The sequence below is a fragment of the Meriones unguiculatus genome, chromosome 17 (genome assembly GCF_030254825.1).
Source record: "Meriones unguiculatus strain TT.TT164.6M chromosome 17, Bangor_MerUng_6.1, whole genome shotgun sequence".
In the NCBI taxonomy this organism is placed as follows: domain Eukaryota; kingdom Metazoa; phylum Chordata; class Mammalia; order Rodentia; family Muridae; genus Meriones; species Meriones unguiculatus.
The window spans coordinates 52,676,421-52,690,054 of record NC_083364.1 but is presented as its reverse complement, the minus strand read 5'-3'; the positions used below and the strand labels follow the sequence as shown (position 1 = coordinate 52,690,054).

Sequence of the window (13,634 nt, the reverse complement as noted above, 5' to 3'; positions counted from 1 at the left end):
TTAACTGTATTACTAGTTTAACATCAGGGCACTGTTTCTTCATAAATAGTGCCACAAGTGTGGACTCCAAACCAAAACCCAAGTTACAATTGCAGACTTTTCTGTCTCTGACTTTCTTTGGCTGCTTAATCCCCAACTTTCAGCTCTACTTCTATCCTCTGGTTATCTTCATGCTTCCTCTTTCTGTGTTTCTCCTGACTGTCTCTGGTCTTTCTCTGTTTTTCTTATCCCAGGCACCCTAAGGAAGACCCCAAGCCTCTAGCAGATGGTATCATCTCCAGCATGTTATAGATGTGGAGGATTCCCTGGGATATTGAGAAATACCAGAGGCGAATTGTTCCACCTTAGTAAGTCAAATCAGCATTTATATAGTGACTACTCTTGAGAGTATAGTTGGTGATACCTTGGAACAAAATTATTAAGTTAGAGTATAGTGCAAAAGACACAGGCTTGTCCTTTCTTTTGGGGAATCTTGTAGGTTGACCTCACATGCCATTGAACATATTTTTAAAGTTGACAAATGTATAACTGAGTTGTTGTGATTGTATGCTAAAGAGATGATTTGTTGATGCTAAATAGAAATCCAAGTGTTATTAGCCAAATTTCTGATATGAGTTTAAAATGTGTATTTGAAGTACAGATTGGAAGAGCAACAAGGAAAGTATGGAAATAATTTTTGCAGGGCATTGGCTATGGTGCTCACTTGCCTCAGGTACTCTCTGTTGGGATGGTATGAGTCAAATGAGTTTGATAAATTTTGGCCTAACAAAAGTGGTTTTTATTCACATATAGAGAGAAGTTAGGTCAAGATGTTTTTTTTGTGCCACTTTTAGAGCTTAGAATTTAGGCTAAGCTGTGGCTATGGTTAATCAAGTATTTTGATGAAGTTAGCACAGACACTTTAGATCATTCAGGATATAAAGGTAAGATGGTGAACCCACATCTAGCATGTCTTTATTTTCATTCTGGACATTGCTTTTCTGTTGTATTTTAGCAATACTACCTAATACACATACCATGTTTTCAGAGTTAGATACATATTAAATCCTAGTGCTGCTAGCCAGCTCTGTTACACCAGGCAACTGCTTAATAGTACACCATCTCAGTTTCCTTGTATGCAAACTGCAATTGAAAATATTTACTTCAGATAGTGTATAAATTAAAGGAGATGATTTTTATGAAGTTCTAATTACACATTACTTGCAGATACTTAAAAATAACTCTAAAATCTTTTGTTAAATACTGGGTTGTTGCTGACATCTTTCTAAAGATAGAATTTTCCCCATAGTTCTTTACAGTTGCTACCATACTCTCTGTGTGTGTTAATGGGGGGGAGGCGGACTATGGAAAAGAAGTTCTGAAAAGTCCAGTAGATTTCCTCCCTAGGTACATACTGTTTGTTTTGGTGTATGTGCAGAGCTGCTAGGTCAAAGGTACACCCAGCTTCAAACTCCACAAAATGATGGGTTTTCATAGATTTTTATTAGCAATGTCATTGCTCCCTCCTTTGTCCTCAAGTTCTCAGAAAATTGTTAGAGTTCTCTTCAGATTATTTCTATACCTTTGTTCTTTGAGGATATTTCTGTTTAGGAGGCAGAAGTTTAAAAAATGAACTTTTTCAGTTTTTTGTAATACTGTCTTAACTCTAAGCTTGGTAATCTTCATTGATAAGTTAGCTTTGTTATAGCAGTGACTGATGTCTTTGTTTAGCAGTAGTCCCAGAACCTCTAACGTCCTCAAATGCTTGCAAATATTTGCTTAGCAAGGGTTTTTCTCCATGAAAAAAAAATAGTGATAACATAGAGCTCAATTATGAATGGAAAATATCAGCTGTTGACTTTTCAAGACAGAGAAATATATACTTTTTTTTAAAATGCAAATTTCTCTCCCCCAATTTGAGTAGAGATAAAGTATGACAGCAGGGTTTCTTGCCAGCTGCATGGATTTGATAAGCTTATGCTCTGTTTGCCTCTAGAACATTCTAACCCTCGATCGTATGACTGCAGTTGCCAGTCTTTCCACTTATGTCCTTCACCCACTTTTCACTTTCTTAATAATTCCTCTGGTATCTAAGTACATTTTTATACAGTTCTTAATGTGCGATAAGTATACCTAGTGCCTCTGTTTTTAAATGATGGTGTCAGAGTTGTATTTCTTGTCAGGCATAGCTCACTGAATCTGCTTTCTCAGGTTCCGAGGGAAAGTTACCAGGCTTTAACCTACTAGGATTGTTTAGTACTTAAATAGTGAATAGTTGTTTATTGACTTGAAAGGAACGGTGTAAATGCAGTATTTACTCATGTTTCTGTCCTTTGTTTGGTAACAGTAATGTCACTAAATGGGAAGAAATTCATGAGTATTGAAATAGTTCTGCTTATAGGTGGCTATGTTAAAACACAAAATAATGTATTCTTAAACATCACTCTTGAAAATTATACATCTTCTAATTAAGATGAAAAATGGTTGCCGTTTGTCTAGGCTCCATATCTGTAAGCCTGAATTTGTAGTCCTAACGGGGCTTTAGGACCATATTTATATCACAGCAACCTAATTTGTGCCTGAGAACTGTAACACTCAGAGCATACACTGGACTTTCCTTTCTTTCCTTGCTTAGGATTGGTTTGTTTTGGAGAAAGAACACATTTCCCCCCACGTCCCCTTTACAGCAAGTATAAGAAATGCCTTTGCTTGCCTTTACTATGTTTAGGTATGTGCCTTGTCTCCCTGATCTCTCCAAGACTTGAAACATGAATGGATGTAGGATTTTGTCAAATGCTTTTTCCATATCTAAGGAGGTGGTCATGTGGTTTTTCTCCTTCAGTTTGTTTATATGGTGGATGACATTGTTGGATTTCCGTATATTGAACCACCCTTGCCTGCCTGGGATGAAGCCTACTTGGTCATGGTGGATGATATCTTTTATGTGTTCTTGGATTCTGTATGCCAGTATTTTATTGAGTATTTTTGTATCAGTGTTCATAGGAGAGATAGGTCTGAAGTGTTTTGTTGTTGTTGTTGTTGTTGTTGTTGGGTTTTTGTGTGGTTTAGGTATCAAGGTAACTGGCGCTTCATAGCGTGAGTTTGTTTATGTTCCTTCTGTTTCTATTTTGTGGAATAGTTTGAAGAGAATTGGAGTTAGCACTTCTTTGAAGGTCTGGTAGAATTCTGCACTGAAACCATCTGGCCCTGGGCTTTTTTTTGGAAGGGAGACTTTTGATGACTGCTTCTATTTCCTTGGGGGATATAGTAATATTCAGTCTTTCTACCTGATTTTGATTTAGTTTTGGTAAGTGTAATCTATCAAGAACATTGTCCATTTAGACTTTTAAATTTTGTGGCATATAGACTTTTGTAGTAAGACCTGGAGAGGATGGCAGCGCCACAAGGACCAAATATATCTGGGCACAGTGGTCTTGTCTGAGACTGATTCTCCAAGGACCATGTATGGGTATGACCTAGTTCTACTCTGCTCAGACATAGCCCATGGCAGCTCAGTATCCAAGTGTGTTCCCTAGTAAGGGAAAGAGAGACTATCTCTGACCTCCCCACCCTTTCCCCCCGAGGGAGGAGCAGCCTTGCTAGGCCACAGAGGAGGACAATGCAGCCAGTCTTGATGAGACCTGATAAACTAGGGTTAGATAGAAGAGGAGCAGGACCTCTCCTATCAGTGGATTTAGAGAGGGGCAGGGAGGAGATGAGGGAGGGAGGGAGCTACAGCTGGGATACAAAGTAAATAACCTTTAATTAATATAAAAATAAAAATTATATAAAAAAGAAATAAAAAGCACAAAAATACCTTTGACTGTTCTACTTCATTCTTCAGAACTAAAGCTTGAGTTCTTCTTCCCTCTTGCCTCTACTTCTCACCCCTATTCCTGTGGCTGTGAACAGAGTGACTCATCCTATCCTTTTTTACTTGCTGTACCAGTTAATCTCAGGTCTTTTCTAACACTCACTCCATTTACCATTTTTGAATTGTTTTAGCCTTTCCTGGAGTAGATGAGTCTGTGTATCTGTTGCTGGAAGCAAGTTGTTCTTGACTTTCTGCTCTGGTTCTTCTCCTAGTGACTCCTGTTAATAGAGAGGCTGGTCCTTTTCTTTCTTCCCTCACCCAGTCTTTCCATGTCTGTTGAAGCTTCAAATTCTTATATGACAGTTATCAGACAAGCTTTGTTTGTAAGCTCCTCTGAACCAAAAACAAAGTTACACGATGCCAGAGAGGAGGCTGCAAAGGATAGGGGACACTGAACATCTTAGCTTTCTGTATCTTATAAGCATCTCTCTCTAAGATCCCAATGGAGAGCTCAGTATTTGACCATTAGCCCAGATCAAATGGGTCCCTTTAGACCTTCAAGGATAGAAACATAATCTGATCTCATTAATGTTATTTATCTACTTTCTGCAAACCCCATGTCAGTTTAATAATGTCTAGATTAAAGAAAAGAATTAGTCAAGGGGAGAATTTTTAATGTAAAAAATAAAAAAAGATGAAACATTTAATGAAGGGTTTAATTTTAGTAAAATTTATTTATATCTAAATCAAGTTTGGAATTGACATCTTAGTTGGTTTATTTATTTATTTTTTTCCTTAAATACCAGATTACTTTAAGAGTATAGTTGTTAGTCTCTCGCCTGTAGCCTTCATGTCCTGAAACACCTGAGGTCTACTACCGGAGAGTGTACGTATCCTGGAGCACTATCTACTGCATAGCTGTGGGGATACGAAACCAGGTGGTGAGCGGTCACCTTTACCAGCTGCTTACCTAACCAAATTCTGGGAAAATATTTTTCCAGTGTTCAGTTTTCTAAAACTGCAGTTAGCTATCCTATGTGAAGAACACATTAGTTTTTGTTGCTTAGGAATGCAAGGAGAAAAATATGCTTTTGTGTTTGCAGAAGAAAAATGGGAGGAATTACATGAATTGAAAACTTTACTGATAGGAGAATGCTTTTGCTAACCACTCTTATGTTGTTTCTTTGATTAATGTAAAATGCTTGACCTGTTAAGTATGCACATTAATATTTCAAATTATTAGTATAAGTTTCTTTTATACTATTAATTCATTTAGCATCTTATTAATTTAGTTCAGCTTCAGAGTGCTTTGCCAGACCTGCAGCTGAAGTTTAGTAATTTTAATTTGTTGTCCTCTGAAAGAGACATAGTCCCTTATTCAACTGCAGCAAGTATTAATAATAATGTTACTAACAAATTGGAGCATCTATACATACAGTGGAGAGATTAGTGAATATATAAACTTGATAAATTTTTTTCTGAAGGAAGCTACAAGTGCTAAATTAAGAATAAAATTCCAGTTATGTATTTAATTCTTACTCTTATTTTACAGCTGTTATACAACAAACCTAGAAATGAAAATAAAAGCTCAAAGTTGATCTGTGTAATATTTAAGTAATTATGCCCAAAGGAAATTTATCTGTGTTATTATAAAGCATTTAGTAAAGTAGTTTTCAACAGCATCATAAAATATAGCTCTTATTAGGACAATATTCATTTTTGTCCAAGAGTTCACATACAGCTAGGCAGTGGTGGCACATGCCTTTAAACCCAACACTCAAGAGGCAGAGGCAGAGGCAGGTAGATTTCTGAGTTCCAGGACAGCCAAGGCCAAATGGAGAAACCATGTCTAGAAAAACCTGTAAAAGAGTTCAGATCTGTTAAGAGAAGTGAGAAGTGAATCCCTGAAGTTAATTTTCCGATATGTTACAAATCATTCTTGTACCTGTTAAAAATCCACATTTCTAAAAGGCTGCCTAGGTTTTATTGAATAATAATAATAATAAAAATATCTGAGCAGAACAGAGAAGATGGCACCTTAAGACTGATCATTGTTCTGGGGAAGAGTTTCCTCAAGGATGCTCGCCTGAACACCAGAGTATTTTAAGAAGGGTTTCCTTCTGCATGTCTGCCAACCTGCTTCCTCGTAACTCTGATTGTGTATGTTTCTTTCATACTCAGCCAGCTGACACTTAACTTCCTTTCTCTGTGTCTGCCAACCACCGTGTCTCCTTTGAATGCTGGCATCATTGCCCTTAGGTTAAAGTCTGCTCTGAGCTTAGAGGAATTTTGGCTACCTTTGAAAATCCATTTATGGTTATTTGCTGTTGTTTAACCCTTAGTATACATAAGTTTGTTATAATTACATAGGTGGAGGTGTTGCCTATTTGAATCATGTGCTGCTCAGTAAACTAGGTATGTGTTTATCACTTAGAAACCTACCAGCTGTTAAGAACCAAACTAGACCTAGGGAAGCAAGTGCTCCGGAAATCTGAATCAGATAATCTTTAGATTATTGGGCTCAGTTGGGGGAGGCCAGCAAGCAAGCTCCTAAGATCTGTCTGTCTCCATCACCACAATGTTTGGGTGGTGGCTGCAGATTGGAAATGAGGATCTCATGCTTATGTGCAAGCCATTGCCCTTGCCAGGTATGTTTTTAACTGAATTAAATAAGAATAAATTGAAACTTAATTTTAAATGGGATGATAATCTTTGTTTAACTAGTTTGTAATTAAGCAACATACCCTACAGGGGTTTGGAGAAGTAAAGTTTTAGGTATTGGTACCCGGTGAAATTTCAACTACCGAAAATGGCAACATGTCCTCCTTCTCCACTCTATTTCCCATACAAGCGATTCTGGTAGTTTTTGTTTGTTTGTTTGTTTTAGGTCATAGGGATAGAGAGTTCTTTTTTTTTTTTAATTGTTATTTTTTTTTCTTACGTTCTTTCTAAAGCAAATTCCCTTAAAGTGTGGTTGAGGAATATCTGTAAGTTTCAGATCACTGTTTAGATCTTATATATGTTAAATGGATGTCATTTTGTTGAAGAGGCTTTTTTTTCTGCTACTTTTTTCTCTTATTTTAATTTCTCTTTGTACAACCTTTATTTCTGTTTATGAACCTAAGGTTCATAAAAGTGGCTTTAGGTTCATAAACAAGATGCAGCTGTCTGAAATATGACTCATTGACTCAGCCTGGCATCCTGCAATTACCCAACAAAAGTTATATGATTGGGGATAATGTCAAGAAATCAAAATAAGCCTTCACATTCAGTTGTGGCAGCCCTAATAAGTGTTTGTCCCTACAACTGCAAGACTTGGTCACTTGTAGTGCATTCTGATGTTGAGCTCCACAGAGAATTGAGCTCACTGTGTTACGGCTGTTAATAAGAGAGCCAGGTATAACAGAGGTCACCGTTTATTGTGAATTTTGATCCCCAAAGGCAAAAAATCAAATCTTCATCTCAAGATTGACCTGTGAAAGCAAATATCAATATTATAACTAAGCTGATAATAATAAAAAAAACTGTGTAAGTTATTTAGTGAAAAGCAGTAAGTACTTTTTTTTTCACCAAAGAAAATAAAAGAAATGGGACAAAGCTAGAAGCACACTGAGAATGCTATCTCAGAAGACTTTTAGGATCTGTAAAATTGAGTGCAGCAATATAAAACCATTCACACATTTTATTAGATTTCTATAGAGCTGCAAACTGATGGTCTCTGTGAGAAACCAGTGTTGTAAATATTTATGTGGGGAAAGAATATTAAGTCCCTAGAGTAACTAAATAGTCACAATGGAGGGTGCATTGAAGTAATAAATAATATATTTAGAAATGTAAGTTAATATTGAGATCCTATTTTAATTTTTTTTTCTGGAAACCTTATATTTTCATCTCTGACAGCCACAGGAAGATTAATGTGTTAGGGGAAGTTCTAAACACCAGATCCTGACGAATACTAAGAGGGCTTAGCAAAACCTGGAACATTAGAAGTGTTGCCTTTCATTTGTTCATTTGCAGAGGAGTGTTCTTATGGCTCTGCTGTGGACCTGAGTGTTAGCACAGATGCCTTGGGTTCACCTGAGACTTTAAGGACATCTTCACCTAAGCTTCCTGAATATGTGGTTCAGCACAGATTATCTAAAAATGTTTTCACATAGTATTTTTTTTTAATCAAATGTGTTTGTAATGGCAATGGGTGCTCAGTCCATGTGATGTTTCATACATTGTGACAAATAACTGAGAAGAAAATAATTAGAAGGAAGAAAGATTTATGATGGCCCAGGATTTCAGAGATTGATAGTTCAGTGTGTGCTTGGTCTTCTTGCTTGAGCCTAAGGCAAAGCCAAGCATCATGGTGGAGGAGGAAGGCGGCAGCTGATCTGCTTACCAGAAGTCATCTGGACAGCAAAGAGGCCAGAGGGGCGGGACAGGTGGATCTCTTTAGAACATGCCTATTGGCTTACTTCCTCCACCTAAATCTGATCACCCAGTCACAGCATTTTTTTTTTTTTACTTCATCAAGAGTTTAATCTGTTGACTATATCAGATTCCTCAGAATACAGAATCCAGTCACTTTCCAAATACTGTAGCTACCAGCTTGGACCAAGTCTTATAGCAGAGCTGACTTTGGGGAAGGGACAAGTAAGTACCTCGCATCTAAGCCCTGATATACTTTCCTTTTTAATGTTGAGAGACCCTTTGACTTAACAATGTGATTTCAGTGAAGCAGGATTTTGTGCTTCTCTGGGAAAATGTCAATGATTTACTTTTTAAACAATAATAAAGTTGCCTTAACAATGTAACTTTGTGGTTTTTCTCAGAGATAAATAAAAAGGAATTCTCTGGGTGACTTTGTACTCAGCCCGGCTGTCTTAATCTTGGACTTAGTTTACAGCTTGAACAGATTTTTAAATTTTGACCTGAATTTATTTCAGTGAGGAAGTTAAATTAGATAGTCTGTAAGTTTATTCTAACTCTGTAATTCTGTAATTGTTTTGAATGAAGAATTGGAGTTTTAGGGTTTTTTGTTTGTTTGATTATTTTGTTTTCACCTATAACAGAAATGCCAGAGTCTGGGAAATTTATAAAGAAAATATTTTTTTTCTTTTGGTCCTGAAGCCTAGAAAATGCAGGTAAAGAGAGGCTAGTGTCCTACAAAGACCCCCCCCCCAAACAAAACAAAACAAAACATTTTCAATTGGTTGTTTGGGAATTTCACTTCATGAACCCCAATCATACTCACTCCCACGTCCTCCCAGGGCTGACCCTCACTCTTGTAAATTGCCCTACCCTCAGAAAAAGGAGGAAAAGAAAGAAGGAAAGAAAGAAGGAAGGAAAGAAAAAGAGAAAGAAAAAAAAGAAGAGAGAAGAAAAGGAAGGAAGAAAGAAGAAAGTCCAATTTGTGTTGACTCACTGGAGCACAGTTAAAATCCCAGTGGTCAGCCCCTTAGAGAAAACAGAGGCAGAAGAGTGAAAAGACCAGGTGCACCAGACAGGAATCAAAGACTGTTAAAATCAATTGCGTTAATCTTCTTTGAAGATGATGAGTTCACTCCCACAGCAAGGACATCAGTCTAGTCAGTGAGAACATAGTGCCACATGAAAACTTTATTTTAAAAAATTCTGAGCCCTACACTGGAACTAGAAATAAGTGTCTAACACATGGAGTTTGGGGTCAGATTCAAGCCATAGTATAGTTTAAAATAAGTAGACATCATCTTCATGAGTCTATTAGATGACATTGGTAGAGATAGTCTCACAGTTTTTAAATTAAATGCACATTTCTTTATTTTTAAAATTAAAATAAATAATTTCTTCTTTTACTTTTTCTCCTTAATACCCCTTCCATATGCCTCCTGCCCTGAATCTCCTCAGATTCTTGGCTTCTTTTTCTTTAATTGCTATTGTTAACATATATCTCTATATGCATAGATATGTAACTACAACCTGCTGGGTCTGTTTAATGTTGCTTGTATATATGTATGATTTCAGGGATGACCTCAGTGGTGTAATCACAAAATATAAAGTTATTCCTCCTTTAGAGAAAAATAGTTATACTTAAATTTGATGTAATTTGGCCCAAATCATTAATGCTACTTCTGTAGTCAACAAGAAAAAAAATAGAGCTTATTGGCACCTTATCTTTAGTTCCTTTAAATTAGAAGTTAACAGCAGAGTGTGGATTGAAGCATCACGTGTGAATATGTGATTGCTCTCTGGCTGCATAACTAGTGCTAGAAATATCACCTGTTGGAGTGACTTTATTTTCTTTTTTGAGGAAGTGCCAGTACCTTTGACCTGGAAAGACAGATTTGGGTGTATTACTGTTAGCCCAGCGATGTGAAACTCACTGTATCACTGGTCTTTTAATTTGTCACAGATTTCAAGTATATCATAATTAAATAAAAAGACCTCCTTTGCACTGAAATGTTAAACTTTTATATCAGTTGAAAGTTCTTAGACAGGAAACCTTTTCTCTAGTAATGACTTTGGGCTCTGGATGCTCAGCAGGATGACTGGTCCCAGTGTATGGCTGCCAAGTACGAGAAGACATGGGGAAGTGCGGTGTGTAGGGTTGCTTTGACTCACCCTTTCCTTTGGCAGCGGCTGCAGGCCTGTGGCAGCAGTACAAAATCTGTGTACTTGCACATTTCAAAGCTGCTTTTCTTCAGCTCCCAGACCAGTTTGTATAGAGGTGGAGCCAAAGTAAGATGTCTACAGGCACAGTCTCAAAAGCAATTCCCATGTAACCTACAAAGGACCTCTTTGAGATTTGCCTTATCACTGTAGTCCTCAGAGGTTTTCAAAGCCATTGCAAAGAATTGCGTTTGGGCTGTTCCTAATAAGTCTTACTAAGCTTGGAGGGGCTGTTGCCTCCAGTACTGGATGAGGTGAACCTGCATTAGAGGTAAGTAAGATACCCAAAGCATTCATCTGCCTGTTCGTATTTACATCCAAATTTAGATTTTCACTTCATGTATATACATTTACACTATCAGAATCTGGTTCAGTGAACACCAACGCATAAATTGTAATACAACAATCAGGATTTTATTCATAATGTGAAAGTTAACTACAAGTGTAAGCTGCCCCAAAGGCTGATAGGAAGGCACAGGACCACAGGAACCAGTCCAAGAAGAAAGTGTGTGTGGTATATTTCCACCTACTCGGGGGCATGATGGGGGATACAAAAGGTGCCACTGGTGAGGAAAATTAGGACTTTTCTCAAATACTGAGGACCACCATGAATGCTCTCTGTGGGCCTGTGCTTTCTGAGCCACCACTGAGGCAGCCCTGCTCCTGCAGCTACAGCAAACTGTGGGACCATGTTAGTGGAAAACAGAAATGGTTCCAATTAGTAAAAAACACAGATTCTTACTTTTATAGCTGATGGATTTGTTCTGGAAAGCCGCCTTATCCTCTTCCACCCCTGTGATGTGGAGGATGGACTCAGTTTCAACTTCCTTGTTTGCTTTTTAGACCCATCTAAGTAGCAATTCCCAAATGGACCTTGTAGAATCAAAGCATAGAACATCAAGAAGGTTTCTCTGTCCTTAAAGAGATTTTAATGAAAAGTCAGTGGAAAGTTCATTATCAAGAGACCCTAACTCTGCTGATAATTAGCTTGGTGCACTTGAGTTACCCTTTGACATCTCTAGATCTGGTTTTCTCCACTTATAATTGGATAGTACCTAAGAATTGGATTTGCAGTGCCTTCTCCTATAAAATGAAGGGTTTTACTTTTCAAAGAATAATTCCTTAAGCTGAAATTATTCTACATATTGCTAGGATCAGTAGTAACAAATGCAAAAGTCCTAACGGAAATGGGTCATGACAGGCTGCATACAAACTTTTCAGAGTCGAGTGTCTTTCAAGTAAGTCATTAATTTTTGTATTGCAATGTGAAAATAAAAAAAATTAAAAAGAAGCTATATATACATACGTACATACATACATACATACATATATGCACAATCTTTAAAAAAAATTTAACAGAACTACCACCGCCTCCCATCCTAGTTTGCTTTCTATTGCTGTGATTTACAACATGATCAAAAGCAACTTCGGAATGATAATGTTTATTTGGCTTACATGTCCTGATCACAGTCTGTCAAGAAGGCCAGTCAGGGTAGAAAATCAAGGCAGGAACTGAAGCAGAAAACATAGAGAAACAGTGCTTACTGGCTTGCTCCTCATGGAGTAATCATCTTGGTTTCTTGTACAAGTCAGGACCAGTTGTGCAGAGGCAGAACCACACACAGTAAGCTGGGCCTTCCCACATCAACCTTTAGTTGGAAAAAAATGCCCCAGACACTTTCCTACAGGCCAGTCTGATGGAAGCAGTGCCTCAGTTGAGAGTCCCTCTTCCCAGATAAGCCTAGTTGTATTAAGTTCACAGAAACTAAGTGGCACATGTTCCAAACGTCTTCCAAAGGTAAACCAAGCTCATGAATGACCTGTAACTGATAATTCAAGTAAACACTCATTTTTTTCCTGATTAAATCTAAATGTAAATGTTTATGTGATTATGGAATGACAATTGAAATGACTATTGGTCTACTCTCAACCTCCATTCTGCGGTACGTGTTTATACTGTGTTCCTTTTAGCTTTAATTTCATTTTGACTGGTTATGACTTTTGTTGCCACTGTGCCTGCTAGTGTAAGAAGGCTTCTACTGCTGTGCTGTCCTGCTTTTGTAGAAGTCCTACTAGGAAGTCCTGCTGATTTCTAACTATCAGATGTGGCTTGGTTAGTTCAAGTGAAAACGTTTTCCTATGGCATAGAGTAACGGTATTTACCTTCCTAATGTACTTATACGTCTTGATATAATAATCTCGTATCATTAGCACAAGTAAATAAGAATGTTTGTTAAATTGGCTCTCCTTTCAAACTATATTTGAGCCTTTATTTGTCTTCTGGACATCTTAAATTCTTACTGGCTTATTGTTTTTTGTTATGGTGGGATCCGTATAATTTCAAATTTATGTTAATATTGCCAATCAGGTGTGTTTGTGTGTGTATGTGATGTTACATGTTTTAGTCTAGCTAAGATTGGTGAGGAAGGGCTGTTAGGGGAGTCCACTTCCTCATGTAAAGGAGCTTTTAATAAGATGTTATTGGAATTTTATTCTACATGAACAGAGAAACTTTACAAGACATCCACTAGATGGCACCTTGTTATTGTGTCCTAGACTTAGCCTGTGACATTCCTGACTAGAGGGTGTAATCTGAACAGAAATGGTTTTCTGCTCAATCCTCATTCAGAAAGGCAAGCAGGATAGACCTCGGAAAAGGGAGAAAACAGGGAACAGGACAAGAACCTACCACAGAGGGCCTCTGAAAGACTCTACCCAGCAGAGTAGCAAAGCAGATGCTGAGACTCATAACCAAACTTTGGGCAGAGTACAGGGAATCTTATGAAAGAAGGGGGAGATAGAAATATCTGGAGAGGAACTCATGAATCTTATGAAAGAAGGGGGAGATAGAAATATCTGGAGAGGACAGGAACTCCACAAGAAGAGCAACAGAACCAAAAAATTTGGGTCCGGGAGTCTTTTTGAGACTGATACACCAACCAAGGACCATTCATGGAGATAACCTAGAACCCCTGCACAGTTGTAGCCCATGGCAGCTCAGTGTCCAAGTTGGTTCCCTAGTAATGGAACAGGGGCTGTCTCTGATATGAACTCAGTGCCTGGCTCTTTGATCACCTCCCACTGAAGGGTAGGCAGCCTTACCAGGCCACAGAGGAAGACACTACAGAAAAACTTGATAGGCTAGGGTCAGCAGTAAGGGGAGGATGACCTCCCCTATTAGTGGACTTGGAGAGGGGCATGGGAG

The 13,634-nt window shown here is 37.9% G+C and overlaps 1 protein-coding gene across 12 annotated transcripts in view; it reads left to right on the top strand.

Moving 5' to 3' along the window:
- Positions 1–13,634, top strand: part of Bbx (BBX high mobility group box domain containing) — a 237,706-nt gene that overhangs the window by 110,944 nt on the left and 113,128 nt on the right. For 9 of the 12 annotated variants that reach the window (XM_060370533.1, XM_060370532.1, XM_060370531.1 and 6 more), the window contains one exon: positions 234–347. The exons of the other annotated variants lie outside the window; for them this stretch is intronic. The gene's annotated coding sequence lies outside the window, so the exon portion shown is untranslated. The remainder of the gene's footprint in view (positions 1–233; positions 348–13,634) is intronic. 12 annotated transcript variants of the gene reach the window in all.